The sequence below is a fragment of the Dermacentor albipictus genome, chromosome 8 (genome assembly GCF_038994185.2).
Source record: "Dermacentor albipictus isolate Rhodes 1998 colony chromosome 8, USDA_Dalb.pri_finalv2, whole genome shotgun sequence".
NCBI lineage: Eukaryota > Metazoa > Arthropoda > Arachnida > Ixodida > Ixodidae > Dermacentor > Dermacentor albipictus.
In genome coordinates, this window is record NC_091828.1 from 115,198,909 (window position 1) to 115,219,128 (window position 20,220).

The 20,220-nt window shown below is 46.5% G+C and overlaps 1 long non-coding RNA gene across 1 annotated transcript in view; it reads right to left on the minus strand.

Moving 5' to 3' along the window:
* Nucleotides 1–1,956: 1,956 nt before the first annotated feature.
* LOC139049057 (uncharacterized) overlaps nt 1,957–20,220 on the minus strand; it is a 57,239-nt gene continuing 38,975 nt past the window's right edge. The window contains exons 2-3 of the long non-coding RNA XR_011508085.1: nt 2,965–3,118; nt 1,957–2,222 (exon numbers count right to left, since the gene is read on the minus strand). This is a non-coding gene — a long non-coding RNA (uncharacterized lncRNA). The remainder of the gene's footprint in view (nt 2,223–2,964; nt 3,119–20,220) is intronic.

Below are 20,220 nucleotides of genomic sequence, written 5' to 3' on the forward strand. Positions count from 1 at the left end.
CATGCAAATGCCGAGAAAGCAAAAGACACACTCACCGATGACTTTCGCACGCGCGTTCTCAGATGCCAGAGGAATTCGTCTGCTACGCAGAAACGTTCTATACCGTCTGCAACTGTTGCAGACGGTGGTGACGACAACTCTGGTGAACAACCATGCAAGAAGGTGTGGTGTTGACCAAGTCACTCAGTTGACGAACAACGAACAAGAACGTTTCTGCCATTATTTATCAAACGCAGTACGGGTCACGGTGCGACAGCGTAGATTTATTTATTTATTTATTTATTTATTTATTTATTTATTTATTTATTTATTTATTTATTTATTTATTTATTTATTCTCTGCTCGGTATACTTGCTGCAACAATATCAAGCCTTGTTACCAAGGCTTCGTGCGGAAGAAATTTTTTCGGTTGTGCCAAGTGAAGTTCAATAGCAAGCGCCACTAATTCCTTCCCGTCAAATCAAGCCCACTACTGTCGCTCCTAATATATAGTTGCGGTTTTTTAAAATCACTACTGATACGTTCTTGAACTGGGGCCGACTGTTTGGTAAATGTACGGTCAGCGTGAAAAATTCACAGCCCGCAGGATTTGATATCAGGCTTACTATTTGCTCAGCCTGGACATTCGGATTTCCAAACCGTGCTATATGTGAACATCGTAGTGCTGAACATGTTTTCATTGGCCACAACCCCAAACTGCGAGGAAATTCAACGTTTTCTAAGATACCGTGATTGGCGAAACTTTCGGAGCCAATACCGCAAACTACTTCTTTTTTATATATCCTACATGACCTGATGGTAGACTTTCCTTTATAAAACCATTCGTAAGCTGATATGCTCGCTGACTCAAATTAAGCAGCGAGGAATTCCAATGATCAACAATTGCAGGTTTTAATTTTTATAACACTGCACTTGTTACGAACCGCACGAAGGACACAGACAATAAAGCCAGAGACAAAGCGTGGGGGAAATGAATTGTGACGTTTAATGGAAATGCGTACATCTACGAGAAATCAAAATGTTCAATTGAATAATTGACGTAAATACTCTAATTAACGTTTTTAAATCAATTACTTCACGCCACATATTTCAATGTGCGAATTTGCTCCAAGTGGATACGCCGTGCGAACTCACCTACTATAATCCGCAGCTTTAAATATGTGGCATAAGATAATTAATTGAACTGTTAATTAGAACAATCACGTTATTTATTCAATTGAACATTTTTATTTCTCGCAGAAGTAGACGGCCGCCTCATTGAGTAATTTAAATCAAGGGTTAGAATTGTGTTATCTGCCATAGACAATCTTTAAAATATTTGGTACAGATAAAAAAACACATACGAGTTTTTTTTTAAGAAAATACAGAATTTTTTTTAAAAATCGCCTGTGGCAGATAGCGTAATCGCAGACTTTGAGCTGGATTTATTTGAACGAGAAATTGAAATGCAAACTCAAACAATTACCAGAGGTTCACCAATTTTCTAGCCATTTACTTAACTTTACCGCATACATTGCAAGTTAGGAATGGTAGCCGCGTTGAGGTGCGAAAATTTGTGCGAAGTCGATACGTCTTGCGCAAACTCACCGGCTACAATTAGCAGATTGAAATGTGTGCCGTAAGGTAGTTAATTAAAATGTAGTGAATTAGTGAACGTTTGCTAATTACTCGATCATGCCATTCGATTTCTCGCCCAGCTAAATAATGTCCGCCTCTTTGAGTAATCCAGCCTAATGACTAGAGTTAGGCTGACACGGACGACATTTAAAAGATGCTGCATGGTCTGAAAAGAAAGGCGCGTACTCATACGTCATACACCCTTTTAACTCCGTTAGACGCGTAAAGAAGTGAATGCAGCAGCCGTCGATCGTTCCCAAGGCACGATCGATGGCTAAATACTGGATTGACCAGGCTTCGCTATATTTACGGTTTTAGAGGAGATGCTGGCGACTTATTCATAATAAAAAAATAATGCTTCAGTTGGTGGCCAAATGAAACGCGGTCGTGCAAAGTCGGTCCAAATTATCGCACGGCTCGTTGTAAGGGGGTCCGAAATTTCAGTATTCCTAATTTTGGACGTCTATATCGAGGCTATAGTGACGGTGCTGCGAAGCTGTCCAGGTCTGTAGGTTCCATGTGTTAAATATTCATGCAACTTTTCTTTTGCCTGCTTGAGCCTTTGACACAGCTTTTTAACGATGCCTTTTCCGGGTAGCTCAGAGCTGTAGAAAAAAACAAGAAAGAAAGAAAAACACATGTGTGAGAAATCTTGCCTCTTCTTTAGAACTTGGCTCTGAGAAAAAAAAAAGTTTAGAGCTTGTTATGTGAAGATTCGTTTACAAGGAGTTGCGAAAATTTTGGTTGCTATTAAGAGAGCTTCTTTTTTTTTACATTACACAAATACAAAAAAAACAAGTTAGAGGCTGTTGCTGTTGTTGCGTTTACGCGGCAGTTACGATTTAGCGAGTTCCGTTTGCTAAGGTTACGCTGCATTTGTGCATGCGTACGCATGTATTTGTGCAGCATGTTGTATTGGCCTCCTACATTTATACTCGATCGTGCGTACGCGTTCTTAATATCGTCCTAATTGAGAAGCGGACCCTCCTTATGGACCATGCGTCACTGTCAGAATCGCTCAACAATTCGCAACAATATTGTTCTGTGTCACACGGGCAGTTCGACCATGGGTTCTTTGAACCGGCAATTAATAATAATAATAATAATAATAATAATAATAATAATAATAATAATAATAATAATAATAATAATAATAATAATAATAATAATAATAACGACCTCACCACTAGCGCACTATCGCTTACATGGCAAGTGCAAACAACTTTGGCGGGATTAACAAAACTGCACGGTGATGCATACGCATCATCGTGGCCTTGAAGAAAAAAAAAAAACCAATTGTCGTAATAAGAGTCGACTTCAATGTACGCGTTTTGTTCGGAAACTCACAAGTAATGTATGTCGTAATTTCTGGACAATATTTTTGACCTCGAAATCATTTTTTCTTTTTTTTTTTCCATATAGTCCGCTTCCGGTGGTGGAGGTCTGTGACATAACAACATGCTGCGGGATGGAGCTCCGTGTACCGATTTGATGACCGACTCTGAAAAATAAAATAAAAAAAGTGTTATAGTTTCGCAACTTATAGGCGCCGCAAAGCTTAGTGGCCCTTGATTCAATCGTTGAGTCAGCGAATGGAAAAAAACTTGTCATCCACTGCTTGAATTACTACGCCCGTTTCAGCTACGATCCGCGATTATTCTTTAAAGAAAAAAGAAAACTAAATTCAGATGAAATTGGCTTCTTCTTTTGTTTGGACGGCCACATTTCATCGCAGAGGCGGACACCAGAACTAGCGTCCCAATCGCTAAAATGGCTGTATTTAACGATTATTGGCATCTAATTGATGTGCTATTTATTTATTCGGAAGGAGGGGGACATTCTCTAGTGTGTCCACTGCTCCTCCATCGCTTCTACGTAGCTCCCCCAACGCTACGTAGTCGCTCAATCCACGTCTGGTCCAATTTGTTTTCGTTCTTTTTTTCTTCCCTTTTTTTTCTCCACACTCGGCTGCTTTTGACGGCGCGAGTTCATCACCTCTTTCTTCTTGTGTTGTGCTTGTCTTATTCGTGCACTTACCCAGTGGCACACGTATGTCTATTCTGGAGCATTGGCCATTAAGAATGTTCACATACACTATATCCAGTGGCACGGGCCGATTACCACGTGTACTTGTACCAGTTGTACCAGCTGTACGTGGTACCAGTTGTCTGTTCGGGCACATACCCACTGACAGATGCCCGGTGACCCAAGCTGGCAGCGGGAGCTAGCAATCCGAAAAAAAAATAAAAAAGAAGAAGAAACGTTGCTGGGCCCATGGCCATAGAAAAAAAGCCCAGCGAAAAGCATTGAACGCACTTGAACATTTTTATGAAGACACAGGCATCCTCAACAAATATTAGGTATTGCACTGAATAATCACACGATGTCACTATAACGTTCTTCTATTATTTGTAATTATTAGTGCTTGTATATTACATGTTATGCATATTTTTCTGTGCGTTAATTATTTTAACATTGTGGTAATTCCTTATCTGTTTATACGCTCATCGAAGTCTACATCACGGCCGTTTGTGTGAGTTTATGACTTTGTTTACGAACTCACTGTGGTGCAACTTGCATTTGACTTTATGCTGTTATGTTCGTGGGCGTATATGACTGTGCTGTGGATTTCTGACCGTATGAAGTGGTTTCTTCTCATTTTCCTACATTTTTTTTATAGTGTTGTTTCCGCTATGAGAAAAGGTATGAGAAAAGGAGTAGCCGGCCCTCACCATTATAAGGTGACCACGTCTCTTTCTTTTATTTTCATTTCAACAAAAAAAAAGTTAGAGAAAAGAGTGGGAGTGGGTGGTGAGAAGGCAAAGAAGGGATGAGGAGGCAAAGAAAGCCCCGCTCTAAAAATCCCCATGGAAGGACGAGAACTCGTATCTCGTCCGAGGCACGCGACAGCTCCCAGTTGCCCGATCTGCGGCGAATCGCTTTGCCGGCCGGGGAGTATAGAATTAAAGAGTCGCATAGGGGGCACAAGCGGACACCCTTGATTGCAAAGATGCGCAAAAAGCGACACTCGATCGCCTAGAGGGGAGAGGGGGTGGCGAGATTTGCCTCGAAGATGCTGCCGTTCGTCTAGCTGCCAGGCATTTCTTTCTTTCTGTTTTTTTTTTTTGGTTCACGTAAGCCTATAGAGTAAGTCGTATACTAGCCTAGAACCCGCATAAATTATCCTGCTCTTTTCTTTGCTTTAGACGCATTTATTTATTTATTTATTTATTTATTTATTTATTTATTTATTTATTTCATTGTTGTGCATTTGAACTCCCTTGCAACGTACATAACGTATCTTTCAAAATTTCGGTATAGATGTTCGTACGTACCATCGTCGTGACACGAATGTTCGCTCTCCACGCCAGCTCTGAGCTTTTAGGTTTGTGCAAATAAAGGAACGATTTGTTATTATTATTACCATTTTTGTCGCTGTATAGTAGGCAATGCGAGCACTGCGAGAACAAACGCATACCACTTGGCTTCCAGCGGAACTGGCGTCATCTGTTGAAGCCCTTACCGATTATTATTATTATTAGCGATAAAAGCGTTAGCTAGGCCCAAGCAGACGGCCTCAAAATTCGTGACGTCACAGAAAGCTGTTGCGGGAACTTCACGGTGGCGTCGCCACTAGGGTTTCGTTCTTGCGACTTCATGACTTTATGAAGCCTCTCCGCACACGTGACAGTGTTTATTTTGTGTGTACGTGCGCGTGTGTGTATTCTAGTTAGAAGGATAATTTACTAGCACAGCTCAAAAATTCTTTTCCCTTCTCTTCGTGGCGTTCCTTTAAAAGCCTGCTACGAGAGACACACGGCGTTCCTGTTAACTTTTTCCTAAAAAAAGAAAGAACGAAAAAACGCACGTCAAAGTGTGTTGCTGGCTTATAGTTGGGTTATAGCGCAATAGTGTTCTGTGTGCGTTGTTTTGTTTCGTCTAAGGCGCACGCTTGTTACAAACACCATACGTTGTTCGCATATAGTAGAACGTACAGGCTGGAAATCCTGACACGGTTGCGCGTCGAGGCTGTGGAAGTACTCAGCTTTTTTTTACTTTTTCTTCTTCTTTTCGTTGTTGTTGTTAGATCATTAATTGGGTCTATAAACTTTTGACGCCAGCTGTATACAAGGCACATAGTTGCGCACATGCTCTTACATGGAATCGGCCACACACACACACACACACACACACACACACACACACACACACACACACACACACACACACACATATATATATATATATATATATATATATATATATATATATATATATATATATATATATATATATATATATATATATATATATATATATATATATATATATATATATATATAAGACGCCCGCATTGTGCCAAGAAAGAAAGCAGCATTATCCACTCGTAATATGAAACTAATTTTAACCTGACCTGGATGACCCGCTGACGCAAAAGTAGGGGTGTTTAGTTTCCGCATGCTAACAAGCATCGCTAGCAATTAATTAACGAGCGCGCGCGTTTTGCACGCTGTTTTTTACCGCTTCCGCTTGTCCGCGTCCACTTTCGAAAGGTCGACGCGGAGCGAAACTCGGCATCGCAAGCTTGTCATCGAGCGCAAATAATACGACCGATGCTCGAGTAACGCGTTCCTGCAAACTCGACAGCGCTCTGCTTTGAGCGCCAGCGGTTTCCGAGAGACGCTACACGGCTTGGGAGTGCGCCAAGGTTTCTTCGGTCAAGCTTGAGCTGCAGCTGCAGCACGTTATCGGTTTCCGAACGGCTTGCAAACAGAAAAGTGACCCCTGCGTTGAGATTAACCATATGATCAACTAGAAAACAGGAAGTCCTTTTTTGTTGTTGTTGTTGTTGATCACTGTCGCTTTTCCTTCTCATGTCTTTTTTTTTTTTTTTTGTAGGGGGCTGGAGGTGGGGTGTTTGGGGCTGCGTCACTCCCAAGATTCTTCAAAAACCAGAGTTCTCTATACAAGAGCATGTAAAGGTCTGCGCAGTTTGCACATGTAATAATGGTTGAACAGCGGCAGCGTGACAGCCATAATCGTTCACTAACTTAATCAGACCGTTTATAGTGTCCCTCTGTACAGTGTCCCTCCCACACGCACTCAGTTTTCCCTCTTTCCATTCCTCTTTCCCCCACCCCCAATGTAGGGTAGCAAACCGGGTGCTCTTCTGGTTGGCCTCTCTGCCTCTCCTGTCCTTGCTTTCTCTCTCTCTCTCTTAATCAGGCGAGTGAGTAAAAAAATATGCCACCCACCACGGTTGCTTATATAGTGGCTATGGTTTTGGGCTGCTAAGCACGAGGTCGAGGTATCGAATCCCGTCCACGGCGGCCGCATTTCGATGGAGTCGCGATGTGCGAAAACACTCGTGTACTTAGATTTAGGTGCACCTTAAAGAACCCCAGGTAGCCAAAATTATTTGGGAGTTCCCCACTAAGGCGTGCCTCATAATAAAATCGTGGTTTATAGGCACGTGAAACCCCACAATTCAATGTTTAATTAAAGAGAAAACGTGCGGTTGAACGTCCCGAAACTGCGAACGAAATTATACGAAAGGGGCCATAGTGGCTAGGGCTCTGGATTATTTACGACCACCTGGGATTCTTTGATGCCTGCACCTAAATGTAAGTACACGAACATTTCTTTCATTCCGCCTCCATGGGAATGCGGTCAGGAATCGAGCCCGTGACCTCGCGCTCAGGAATAGCATGCCAAAGCCACTGAACCACGTGACAGGCGAGACAAGCTCGAGCTTCGTCACCAGTAGCGTCAACGCTGACGATATGGCTGCCGATGTTTTCAGCACACTGACTACAACACCGTTTTGAGAACCAAGGTGACGGGTTTGTAATCGGGCTTGCCTAGTTTAATGAAACGACGCAGCAACTTACTATCATTCCTTAAAAGGAAGTGACCGATTGACAAAATAGCATCGCAGAGCCTTGCTTCAAAACAAACACTCAACAGAAACGGGATGGACAGTGCGTGGCGTTATTGTCCCTGTTTAATGTGTCACTATCGGTGTAATTCGCACCGAGTCTGCGTTGTCAGCACGGACCTGCAGCACCAACTCTGGGTCGTCCAGCGAGCCGAGGAAGCCGCCAAGGGTCAACAACCCTTGGGCGAAACCTAGGCGGGGTTCAGGCCCACCCCATCAAATCGCAGGGCACTCAATAAAGTTATTTGAATGAATGAATTCGGAAATCTTATCAACCGGGCAAATGTGCCGTCTGCTACCGGGAGAAGCAGACGACTCCTCCTACTGCTGAGTAAACAGGCCGCGCCACCCATCGAGAGAAGTGAAAACTATTGAGTAACAAGACCGGTATCCAATTTTTAATACGTAAGCCACACTACCACCATGAAGTTCAAGCGCCACGGCCAAATGGTATAGAAATATTATAAAGAACATTGAAATGGCGTGTTTAAGTTCTGTCCTGGCCTTCGAGAGCACATCTCCATACGACGTGGCGCCGGCAATCTCGGAGGCTACAACAAGCTTTTCTTTATTGCCGTAATGCGGCAGCACTACTTATTCAAAAATTGAATTCAAAACAAATCGACTTGGTGAGACAGGCAGCTGTTGTGAACTGTTCTTTTTTTTCTTATTTTTATTATGTATACTTTCCTCAAGAGTAAGTTTGACAACTGCCACTTACTTTCCAGTGGCGCTTAAGCAGACGACAAACGCTCTGAATGTACACTCGGAGCAAGAAAGTGCACGAAAAAGTGCGAGTCAGAGGGAACAAACGTTCTATATACATAAACTTTTCTATGTGCCATTGAGCTAGTATAACTAAAGCTATGGTAGTCGCGCTGCAGCCGGAGATCGTTAGAAGATTATGCAGTCTAGAATTGTTCGGTACCGAATGACGCGCTGGTTTTCACGCTCGCGTCTCAAAGTGAAACTGTAGCATGTGGGATCGACCCAACTGCTACATATCTTAAACAACGCTAGTCGTCTCATCTAAGCTTAGGTGGGACAGGTTACTTAATGCGGAGAAACTGCAAACGGATTATTAGTTGAGAAAGAAAGAAAAAAGTTGTCAGGGCGGCAACGGATTATTCCGAGTTAGTAAATGTGTGAGTGTGTGGGTTTGTGCGTGCTCGTGCGAGCTAAAGTAGCAGAAAAGTGCGCCACCTTCCAAATACAATCACGAAAGCACTATTATGTATTTCCATCCACACAGCGTACATGCTTCTATCATTTTGCCTTATTCAGCTCATTTTAAAGAGTTTTTTTCAAAAGAAGTTTAGGATAAGATTCAGGATTTAGGAGAGAAGCGAGCAGACGACTAAACATAAAAATTGAAGTCAAAATGAAAAAAAGAGGAAAGAAAAGATACGATCGGGACCCGTTTTGCGACTGTCCTCAACTGAACCATACCCAGCTGGCTCGTCTACTCAAGTTCAAGTTCAAGTTTTATTCTTCTTCTAGTACAGACTAGAAACGCAGTGGCCTCATCGAGCTTTCCCACGAGGCTGCAACATCGCGTACAAGGGGAGCGTTTCGGATAGCAGGTGTAATAAGAGATCAATGCCAGAAATAGGTTCCGCCGACTAGTGCTAAAAAAAAAGAAAAAGAAACTTGCTGTACGCGCTCTCACGTGCTTGTTATACCTCAACGTACCGTTGTAGGAATACGGATGCAGGAGCCTTGAACGCTCGAGCTCAACTAATTTCATGGCTAAAAAGAGGCAGAAAAGGACATCACCCGAGTCATTCTTCTTTTAGTGCAAAAAAAAAAAAATAATGAGTTCGGAATTCAATGTAAGCGTGATTTTTATTTTATTATAAGAACGAGGCACGTACATCGCCGGGATGACCATCCATGGGTCTTAATATATAGGCTCAATTTTCTCACTTAAAATAATATAAACATGCTTTATATAAACATATAAACATATAAACATATAAACATGAACATGCCACATGCTTTTGCAGTACTGCGTTTGGCAGTCCTGGTAGGATATTCTGTAAAATTTTCACAAGTGGCCGTAGGGGGCGCTATATATATATATATATATATATATATATATATATATATATATATATATATATATAGTGTTGTCCAATAAAGGTGTGTGGGGGCATTCGTTCGGTCAACTCGGCTCCCGAAAGTCAGCTACGCTGCAATACAGCAATGTGTGAAGGGGTCACTGTCGTTGAACATAAAATGTGTTCCTTAATTACACGTGCGTGCACCTGCCATTTCCTATCACAGTACGAGCACCGAGATGCCTAATAATTATACTGGCCGGCATTTAAAGCTACCTTGGAGGTGGCTGTGGCAATCATGCATTCTTTCTTTTTTTTCTTTTTTTTCTTTCTTTTTTTTTGTGGACCGCCCGATTTTTCATGTTTTTGCGGTCCTTAAAAAGTGCAAAAAATCGGACGGTCCATAAAAACAAATGCATGCTTTTAACTGCCTTCAAGGGCTCAAATTGCCATAGTCACCTCAAGGTAGCTTTCGGTTTTTGCAGTCCGGTTTTCTCGGCGTGGGTTCACATCCCACTTCTGACACCATGTACGATGTAGGGTGCTAACAGACGCTTGTTTGTCGTTTGTTTGTTTCGGACAATCATGTACAGATATTCCGTGGACGCTGGCGAAAAGGCAAATAAATGCCTGACAAAGCGTCAGCTACCCATAAGCACAAACCCTCTGTGAGAATAAAAAAAAAAAAAAAAGAGAGAACAGTCAAAAAACGGCAACTCATAGTTTAAGAAAGTTAAGAAAGTAGTGGAAACCACATGCAACTGCAAGGATACAGAATATTGTCACGTGGTAGTGACGGTGAACAGAGAACACAGTAGCAGTACTGTGAAAGACAAAACTAGCTTTTATTGGGCGAACCTGTGCCCACAAAACAGGCTACACTTAAAGCACAACGATAGCGGCGAACACAGTCGGCGATCGTCGAAAATCTGATCAGCGGGTCAAGCGCGTCGGCATTTATACAGCAATCATCGAATGTTCCAGATTAAACGTTGGGACCCACATGCCTTCTAAAATGTTCTACACCATTCGTGTCAAGCGATGAAATCAGATAACACAACGTTCGGCGACAACAGACAGCGGGTAGAAGCATCGATAACTTTCCAGAAACATCGGATACATTCAGGCGCGTCCCTCGCTGTGCGATTACAGTTGTCAAGCGGCGAAACGTGGTCGCCCGATAAAGATAAGTACACGTGTCAATACCCCCCTCTTAAAAAGCATCGACCCGATGCTACATACAAGCGAAATAAAAACACCCGTAGCAAAGAAAACAACAACGAAAAATAAAGAATTTCGTCAGCGTCCGTAAAAGGGTTTAAGGCGCACCACGTGGACCACTTCAGATCGTGCGCGGCGCCGCTGTGAATGCGAAATGCCGTCTGGCACGACCTCATAGTCCAGAGCGCCAATACGTCGGATGACCTTGTAGGGTCCGAAATAGCGTCGGAGTAGTTTCTCACTGAGTCCTCGTCGGCGTATCGGTGTCCAAACCCAAACACGGTCGCCGGGCTGGTACTCAATAAAGCGTCGTCGGAGGTTGTAGTGTCGGCTGTCGGTCCTCTGTTGGTTCTTGATCCGTAGGCGGGCGAGCTGTCGGGCTTCTTCGGCGCGCTGGAGGTAGCTAGCGACGTCAACATTCTCTTCGTCAGCGACGTGGGGCAGCATGGCGTCGAGCGTCGTCGTCGGGTTCCTGCCGTAAACCAGCTTAAACGGCGTGATCTGTGTTGTTTCTTGCACCGCCGTGTTGTAAGCAAATGTCACGTACGGCAGGACGGCATCCCAGGTCTTGTGTTCGACGTCGACGTACATCGCTAGCATGTCGGCGAGGGTCTTATTCAGCCGCTCCGTAAGACCATTCGTCTGCGGGTGGTAGGCCGTGGTCCTCCTGTGCCTTGTCTGACTGTATTTCAGAATGGCTTGGGTGAGCTCCGCTGTAAAGGCCGTGCCTCTGTCGGTGATGAGGACTTCTGGGGCGCCATGTCGAAGCAGGATGTTTTCGACAAAAAATTTCGCCACTTCGGCTGCGCTACCTTTGGGCAGTGCTTTAGTTTCAGCGAAGCGGGTGAGGTAGTCTGTCGCCACGACGATCCACTTATTTCCGGTTGTTGACGTCGGAAAGGGTCCCAGCAAGTCCATCCCGATCTGCTGGAATGGTCGGCAAGGAGGCTCGATTGGCTGCAGTAATCCGGCTGGCCTTGTCGGCGGTGTCTTACGTCGCTGACAGTCTCGGCATGTTCTGACATAATGGGCGACGTCGGCGGTCAGGCGCGGCCAATAATACTTTTGTTGTATCCTCGAGAGTGTCCGGGAAAAACCGAGGTGTCCCGCGGTCGGATCGTCATGTAGGGCGTGCAATACTTCTGGACGAAGTCCTGACGGGACAACAAGAAGGTAGTTGGCGCGGACTGGTGAAAAGTTCTTCTTCACGAGGAGACTGTTTTGAAGCGTGAAGGAAGATAGTCCGCGCTTAAATGCCCTGGGGACAACGTCGGTGTGCCCTTCCAAATATTCCACCAGGCCTTTTAGCTCCGGGTCTGCCCGTTGCTGTTCAGCGAAGTCTTCCGCGCTTATCATGCCAAGGAAGGCATCGTCATCTTCGTCATCTTGCGGCGGCGGGTCAATGGGGGCGCGCGATAGGCAATCGGCATCGGAGTGTTTTCGTCCGGACTTGTAGGTTACAGTGATGTCGTATTCTTGTAGTCTGAGGCTCCACCGCGCCAGTCGTCCTGAAGGATCCTTTATATTCGCTAGCCAACACAAAGCGTGATGGTCACTGACGACTTTGAATGGCCTGCCATAAAGATAAGGGCGAAATTTAGCTGTAGCCCAAACGATGGCGAGGCATTCCTTTTCGGTCGTAGAATAGTTGCCTTCCGCTTTTGACAGCGACCGGCTAGCGTAAGATATCACCTGTTCGACTCCGTTTTTCCTCTGGACTAGAACGGCACCGAGGCCTAGGCTACTGGCGTCAGTATGGATTTCTGTATCGGCGTACTCGTCGAAGTGCGCAAGTACCGGCGGCGACTGCATGCGTCGTTTCAGTTCTTCAAATGCGTCGGCCTGCGGCGTTTCCCACTTGAACTCAACATCACATTTAGTTAGACGTGTCAACGGCTCGGCGATGCGTGAAAAGTCATTGACAAAGCGCCTGTAGTAGGCACACATGCCAAGGAATCTACGCACCGCCTTCTTGTCGGTGGGCTGCGGGAACTTTGCGATGGCAGCTGTTTTCTGCGGGTCGGGGCGTACTCCGGATTTACTGATGACGTGGCCTAGGAACAGAAGCTCGTCGTAAGCGAAGCGGCATTTTTCTGGCTTCAGAGTGAGCCCTGATGACTTGATGGCCTCTAGTACTGTGGCAAGCCGCCTAAGGTGATCGTCGAAATTTCCGGCGAAGACGACGACGTCATCCAAGTAAACGAGACAGGTCTGCCACTTCAGTCCTGCTAATATTGTGTCCATGACGCGCTGGAACGTTGCAGGCGCCGAACACAGTCCGAATGGCATAACCTTGAACTCGTAGAGGCCGTCTGGCGTGATGAAGGCGGTCTTTTCGCGATCCCTTTCGTCGACTTCTATTTGCCAGTAGCCAGACTTGAGGTCCATCGATGAGAAGTATTTAGCATTGCAGAGCCGATCCAATGCGTCGTCTATCCGTGGGAGGGGGTATACGTCTTTCTTCGTGATTTTGTTCAATCGACGATAATCGACGCAGAAACGTAGGGTTTCGTCCTTTTTCTTCACTAAAACAACTGGAGACGCCCACGGGCTTTTCGACGGCTGGATGATGTCGTCGCGAAGCATTTCGTCGACTTGGTGTCTTATAGCTTCGCGTTCTCTCGTCGAAACTCGGTAAGGGCTCTGGCGGAGTGGTCGAGCGCACTCTTCGGTTATTATGCGATGCTTTGCGACTGGGGTTTGTCGAATCCTCGATGACGTCGAAAAGCAGTCTTTGTATCGTCGAAGCAGACTTCTGAGCTGCTGTTGCTTAATCACTAGGAGACTTGGATTAATGTCGTAGTCTGGTTCGGGAACCATGGTCGTCGGGGTAGATGCAGCGGAATCCGAGAGGACAAACGCATTACCGGTTTCCAGAATTTCCTCGATGTACGCGATCGTCGTGCCCTTGTTGATGTGCTTGAACTCCGGGCTGAAGTTTGTCAGCAACACTTCAGTTTTCCCTCCATGCAGTCGAGCGATCCCTCTTGCGATGCAAATTTCACGGTCTAGCAGGAGACGTTGGTCGCCTTCGATGACACCTTCTACGTCAGCGGGTATTTCGGTGCCGACCGAAATAACAATGCTGGAGCGGGGCGGGATGCTCACTTGGTCTTCGAGCACACTCAAGGCGTGGTGACTACAAGGGCTCTCTGGCGGTATCGCTTTATCTTCCGACAGCGTTATTGACTTCGACTTCAGGTCGATGACTGCGCCGTGTTGGTTCAGGAAGTCCATACCGAGAATGACGTCTCGAGAACACTGTTGGAGGATAACGAAGGTGGCAGGGTAAGTCCGGTCATGAATGGTAATTCTTGCCGTGCAGACTCCAGACGGCGTGATGAGGTGTCCTCCAGCGGTTCGAATTTGAGGGCCTTCCCACGTAGCCTTAACTTTCTTCAACTGGGCGGCGATGTGTCCACTCATGACGGAGTAATCAGCCCCTGTGTCGACTAAGGCAGTGACTGCGTGGCCGTCGAGAAGCACGTCGAGGTCGGTGGTTCTTTGTCGGGCGTTGCAGTTAGGTCGTGGCGTCGGATCACGGCTGCGTCGTGTTGAACTGAAGTTGGAACGTCGCGTCGTTAAGTCGTCATTCGTCGGTGTAGTCTTGCCTTCCTGACTTCGTCGGGACGGCGGCGTGTCGTTGTTATGTCGTCGAGATCGTTTCGTCGTCGTCTTCGTCGGCGGCGGAGGATCTTCGTCAGTTCGACGAACAGCAACCGCACCTCCATCGGTTGCTGCTTTTAGTTTTCCGGATATGGGCTCGCTGACCGGCCCCGGGCTGGGCCAGTGTATGGTCGGCGCTGCGGCGACAGGTAGCGGCCTGGTGATGGCGAACGGGACGGCCGTCGAGGGCTCCACTGAGTAGCGGCGAGGTAATTGGCGATGTCACGTGGGCGCTCGCCAAGCTGTGGACGCGGCGCGTTGACGGCGAAACCTCGCAGTCCCATCTCCCGGTACGGACATCGTCGGTAGACGTGACCCGCTTCTCCGCAGTGGTAGCAGAGCGGGCGGTGGTCAGGAGCACGCCAGATGTCCGTCTTCCTCGCGTAGGTGCGCTGGGCGACGGGTGGTCGTGCTGGCGGCGGCGGCGGCGGACGACGAAACTGTGGCGTGACAGGGCCCTGGCGCGGTCGCGGAGGGGGTCCTTGACGGCGTGCGACGGCGGCGTAGGTCATCGCTTGCGGCTCACGCTGTGGCGATTCAGGGGCTACTCCAAGTTGTTGTTGGAGTTCCTCACGCACGGCATCGGCAATCGAAGCCACTTGAGGCTGTGATGATGGGAACAGCTTTTGTAGCTCCTCCCGCACGACAGCTCGGATAGTCTCGCGTGGGTCGTCGGCGGCCAGTGATTGAATTCCTCCGTAGTGGGTAGAGCTTGTACGGCGGTTGAATTGCCGGTTCCGCATTTCGAGTGTCTTCTCGATGCTGGCGGCCTCGCGAAGGAACTCTTCTACGGTCTTCGGTGGGCTTCGTATCATTGCGCCGAAAAGTTCTTCCTTCACACCACGCATGAGAAGGCGGACTTTCTTCTCCTCGGGCATATCCGGGTCGGCATGGCGGAACAGACGTTTCATTTCTTCCGTGAAGATGGCAACATTCTCGTTAGGTAGCTGCACTCGGGCGTCGAGCATGGCTTCGGCCCTTTCCTTGCGCACGACGCTCGTAAAGGTGCGCAGGAAGCCGGTACGGAAGAGGTCCCATGTCGTCAAGGTCGACTCCCGGTTCTCAAACCACGTTCTGGCGGCATCTTCCAAGGCAAAGTACACATGCCGCAGCTTGTCGTCGGTGTCCCAGTTGTTAAAAGTCGCGATTCGTTCGTAGGTCTCCAGCCAGGATTCTGGGTCTTCAGTCGCTGCTCCATGGAAGGTCGGTGGGTCCCGAGGTTGTTGTAGGATAACGGGGGACGCTGGGACAGCCATTGGAGTTGTTTTGACTACGATCTTCTTTGTCGACTCAGATAGAAGTCCGTGCTCTGGGGGCAGTCCTTGCAGTCTGCGGCTAGCACGCTGGTCTTCGGCGATGTTAGTTTGGTCCTCGGGCTTCGGGCTTGGATCGCGGCTTTGCGGGGGCGTTCGGTACATGAACGCACTAGCACCTCCACCAGATGTCACGTGGTAGTGACGGTGAACAGAGAACACAGTAGCACTACTGTGAAAGACAAAACTAGCTTTTATTGGGCGAACCTGTGCCCACAAAACATAATAATAATATAATATAATATTTGGGGTTTTACGTGCCAAAACCACTTTCTGATTATGAGGCACGCCGTAGTGGAGGACTCCGGAAATTTTGACCACCTGGGGTTCTTTAACGTGCACCTAAATCTAAGCACACGGGTGTTTTCGCATTTCGCCCCCATCGAAATGCGGCCGCCGTGGCCGGGATTCGATCCCGCGACCTCGTGCTCAGCAGCCCAACACCATAGCCACTGAGCAACCACGGCGGGTGCCCACAAAACAGGCTACACTTAAAGCACAACGATAGCGGCGAACACAGTCGGCGATCGTCGAAAATCTGATCAGCGGGTCAAGCGCGTCGGCATTTATACAGCAATCATCGAATGTTCCAGATTAAACGTTGGGACCCACATGCCTTCTAAAATGTTCTACACCATTCGTGTCAAGCGATGAAATCAGATAACACAACGTTCGGCGACAACAGACAGCGGGTAGAAGCATCGATAACTTTCCAGAAACATCGGATACATTCAGGCGCGTCCCTCGCTGTGCGATTACAGTTGTCAAGCGGCGAAACGTGGTCGCCCGATAAAGATAAGTACACGTGTCAATATATGTAAAATATGATGACTTCAAGAGTAACTACACAATCGCTAGACGATATAATGAACAACATTGAAAACATGACAATTCCCTACAACAAAGGTGATCATTTGCCTAGATAGTCCGTATATATATATATATATATATATATAACGCATGGCGCGTAGCATCCTCTACAGTGTCGATGATTATTTTGTTTAAACGTCTCTAACCTTTTCAAGTTTTCACAATTTTTGCGACCTCGGAATTTTGGGGGATTTTAAAACGAAATAAATACGTGGTGTAGTTGCATACTTTTTTTTTAGTTTGCGGGAAACCTTTTGAAGAATTGTCAGCCATATTTTTCAGCTTCATCGCCTTAGCTAGAATGGCCAGAAAAAAAAAGCGATTTCGGGGTCAGTCAGAGGCAGTTGCTTAAAAACCAAATTTTGGAAATTTTTTTAAGAAACATACTATGAGTGACATAAATTTAACTTCCCGTGTACCAAAGTGCTAGTGGTGTAAATTTACCGAAAAAAATTTTGACCGGGTACAATGTGTAAACTTTAGTGACAGGCCTTCGCATCTGTAAAATCTGCAAGTCGTTAAAACGTTTTCCACCTTTAGCGAAATAAGAATTTCTTTTTTCTTCAAGAAATTCGTGCTAAATTTACGAAGGTTGATTACGTTTTACGGAGTCATTTATACACCTCATATAAATATGTCGCTAAAAACTAAAGATAGTCGTACCCTCCCCCCCCTCCTCCTAGTCTGCCCTTATCTGAACACACTCTGATGTTACACAACAGTCTTTCCTGAAAAAAAAAGACGCATAAATCTTGCAGATTGCGTGAAACGTACTGCCAGGAGAACAAGACATACAGCTGAGCATCCATTGACACCAATTTTAGCAAGAACAAATATCTATAAGCACAGCTTCCCCAGGACAGTGAAAGAGGGAAACAAATTTCCATCCACAGCGTTTAAATCTAACAATTTTCTGGAAGAGCTACAATCTTCTTTATTTAACGGATTAAAAATATAATTTTTTTTTCTGTATTTTACAATATTATCGTATATTTGTGCATAGCTGCGGTTTATCTTGTCAGTACTTTAAGTATTCTGTTGTGTATCGTCCACATTTACGCTAATTTGTGTGACATATTTTATATTTGCATAAGTCAATGTACGCCACTCTTACTAGGGCCGAGGAATTGACCTAAAATAAGTATCACAAACAAACAAACAAAAAAAACGAACGAACGAAAAAAAAAAAGATATCGGAAGTCCCGCAGCAGACGAAAACCGCACCAGACGTCAATCACGCATGGTATAACAGTTCGTGTCTGCTTTCTCACAACCACCTGCAGGCGTAGCTCGTCGCGTGCGGTTTCCTGTAGGTGTCGCAAAAAAACGTTGGCGCCCGTCCAAACCATGCCGCGTACGAGCGCAAGGCACTTAACCTTGCTCTGACGTAGTACCACGTCATCGCGTACACGGCCGTTGTCCTTATAAGGATGCCGGCCGGAACGAGCTCTCTCTCTGCAAACAATCTTCGATGGGGAGCCGATGCGGCCATTGCAGACGACGAGTGTTTGCGGTCCGCGGGAGAGGATTGCGCTGTGTGTAGCTTGCGCCTGCAGGCTCTCTTCGCATCCGGGTATACAACCTCCGTAACAGGGAACTATTGCCTTTTTGCTTTGGAGTTTGTTTTTTAATTTTTTCTTGTGCTGCCGGGTGAGGAATGAAAAGCGGTGACAAAGTGTGTTGCTGTACACCGGTCACTGAATGCGACTGCGTCATTTCCTGCGGGTCCGCGGCGTTTCACGATTTAAAGCAATTCGAAACTGCGCATATATGGTTAATCGACTTGGTATGCACAGTCGTGTCAGCACCCCCCCCCCCCCCTTACTAACAGAAGAAGTACTGAATAGTACTGGATGTAAGGATGGTGCCATTTTCAGCATCTCCTCCGAGATTCGGAGATGATGTAGCTGAAACGTAACTGCCTTAATATTTGATAATATCGAGGTAGGCAACCGTGGAAATCGCTTTTCTGTTCTGTACTTCGGTACTAATTTTTTAACGAAGCTCGCAGCAAGTAGCTTAGGCCAAATGTATGATTGTTATAGGTTGCCTTTGTCTTTTCTGCGCGCCCACTAGAGAATGGTGCAGTGTTTGATAGGTGGGGTGGGTGCGCGGTGTGGAGGAGGAGGGGGGGAGGAGTAGGTCGATAAGCCCAAACCCCTCTCCGATAGCTGCGCTTCGACGTCTTTCACTTGTTAATGCCAGTTCCGCACTAACTAGCGACAAAGTAACCAAGCGTATCAAATGGAGTGTGTCATCCATAGTGCGAATGATGTCACCTTCCAGCTGCGGTATAGTAAGTAATATCTTATCATACCAGTATTCATGTACGGGGCAGAAACCAGGAGGCTTACGAAAAGGGTTCTACTGAAATTGAGGACGACGCAACGAGCTATAGAAAGAAGAATGATGGGTGTAACGTTAAGGGATAAGAGCAGATTGGGTGAGGGAACAAACGCGAGGTAATGACATCTTAGTTGAAATCAAGAAAAAGAAATTGGCATGGGCAGGTCATATAATGAGGAGGGAAGATAACCGATGGTTATTAAGGGTTGCGAACTGGATTACAAGGGAAGGGAAGCGTAGCAGGGGGCGGGGGAAAGTAAGGTGGGCGGATAGATTAAGAAGTTTGCAGGTACAACGTGGCCACAATTAGTACATGACCGGGGTAGTTGGAGAAGTATGGGAGAGGCCTTTGCCCTGCAGTGGGCGTAACCAGGCTGATGATGATGATCTTATCATAAATGAAGGCACAGGAAGCTCCTCTTACTCGTGCGCGCCCTTAACTTTAAGGCACGTCGCGCTGTTGCAAACTACCTTTTGTTTCATGGTTATCTACGGTTTCTACAGGAGAGCAGATGCTATGAGGAAAATCTGGAGCGTTGGGACGGACGCGGTTGGGAGAGTAGGATTACCCACCGTGCTTGCATAGTGAGGTCGCGGGATCAAATCCCGGCCACGGCGGCCAGATTTCGATGTTGGCGCAATGCAAAAACACCCATCTACCTAGAGAGAGAGGGAGAGCTTTATTTGCCACTGCAGGGTTGGCAGTTAGGGCAGGCAGGCCTAGTGGCCCTTGGCCCCATCCGGATCGTGGCCTCATAAGGCAGTATTAGCCCCGAGAACGAACACGAGCGGCGCTGCGAGCGCCGCTCGCGTGACGTCAGGGCACGGACTCGCGCCTGTCGTCTGCTACAGTTCGGGCGTTGTCCGGGCGCTTTCTGCGGTGTATTCGTTTGTTCGACGTCGTTCTCTCTGCTTGTATACTTATGGTGGTCGTCTCAAATATGTTTTTACGACGTCTTCCTTTGCGAACATTTATTCAAAGAGCTAATTTCTTAGACAACAATGCAGCTCTCGAAGGCAACGCTACAGTGCCAGCCGAAGCGACGCAGACCAGCTCATTGCGGGTTTTTCATGCGCGGATAGACAATCGCAAAAGCATAGCCTATAGGAATCCAGTTATGATACCATACCTGCCGCGGTGCAACATGTATGTCACAAAGCTGGCTATATATGACTTCTACAGCAGTTA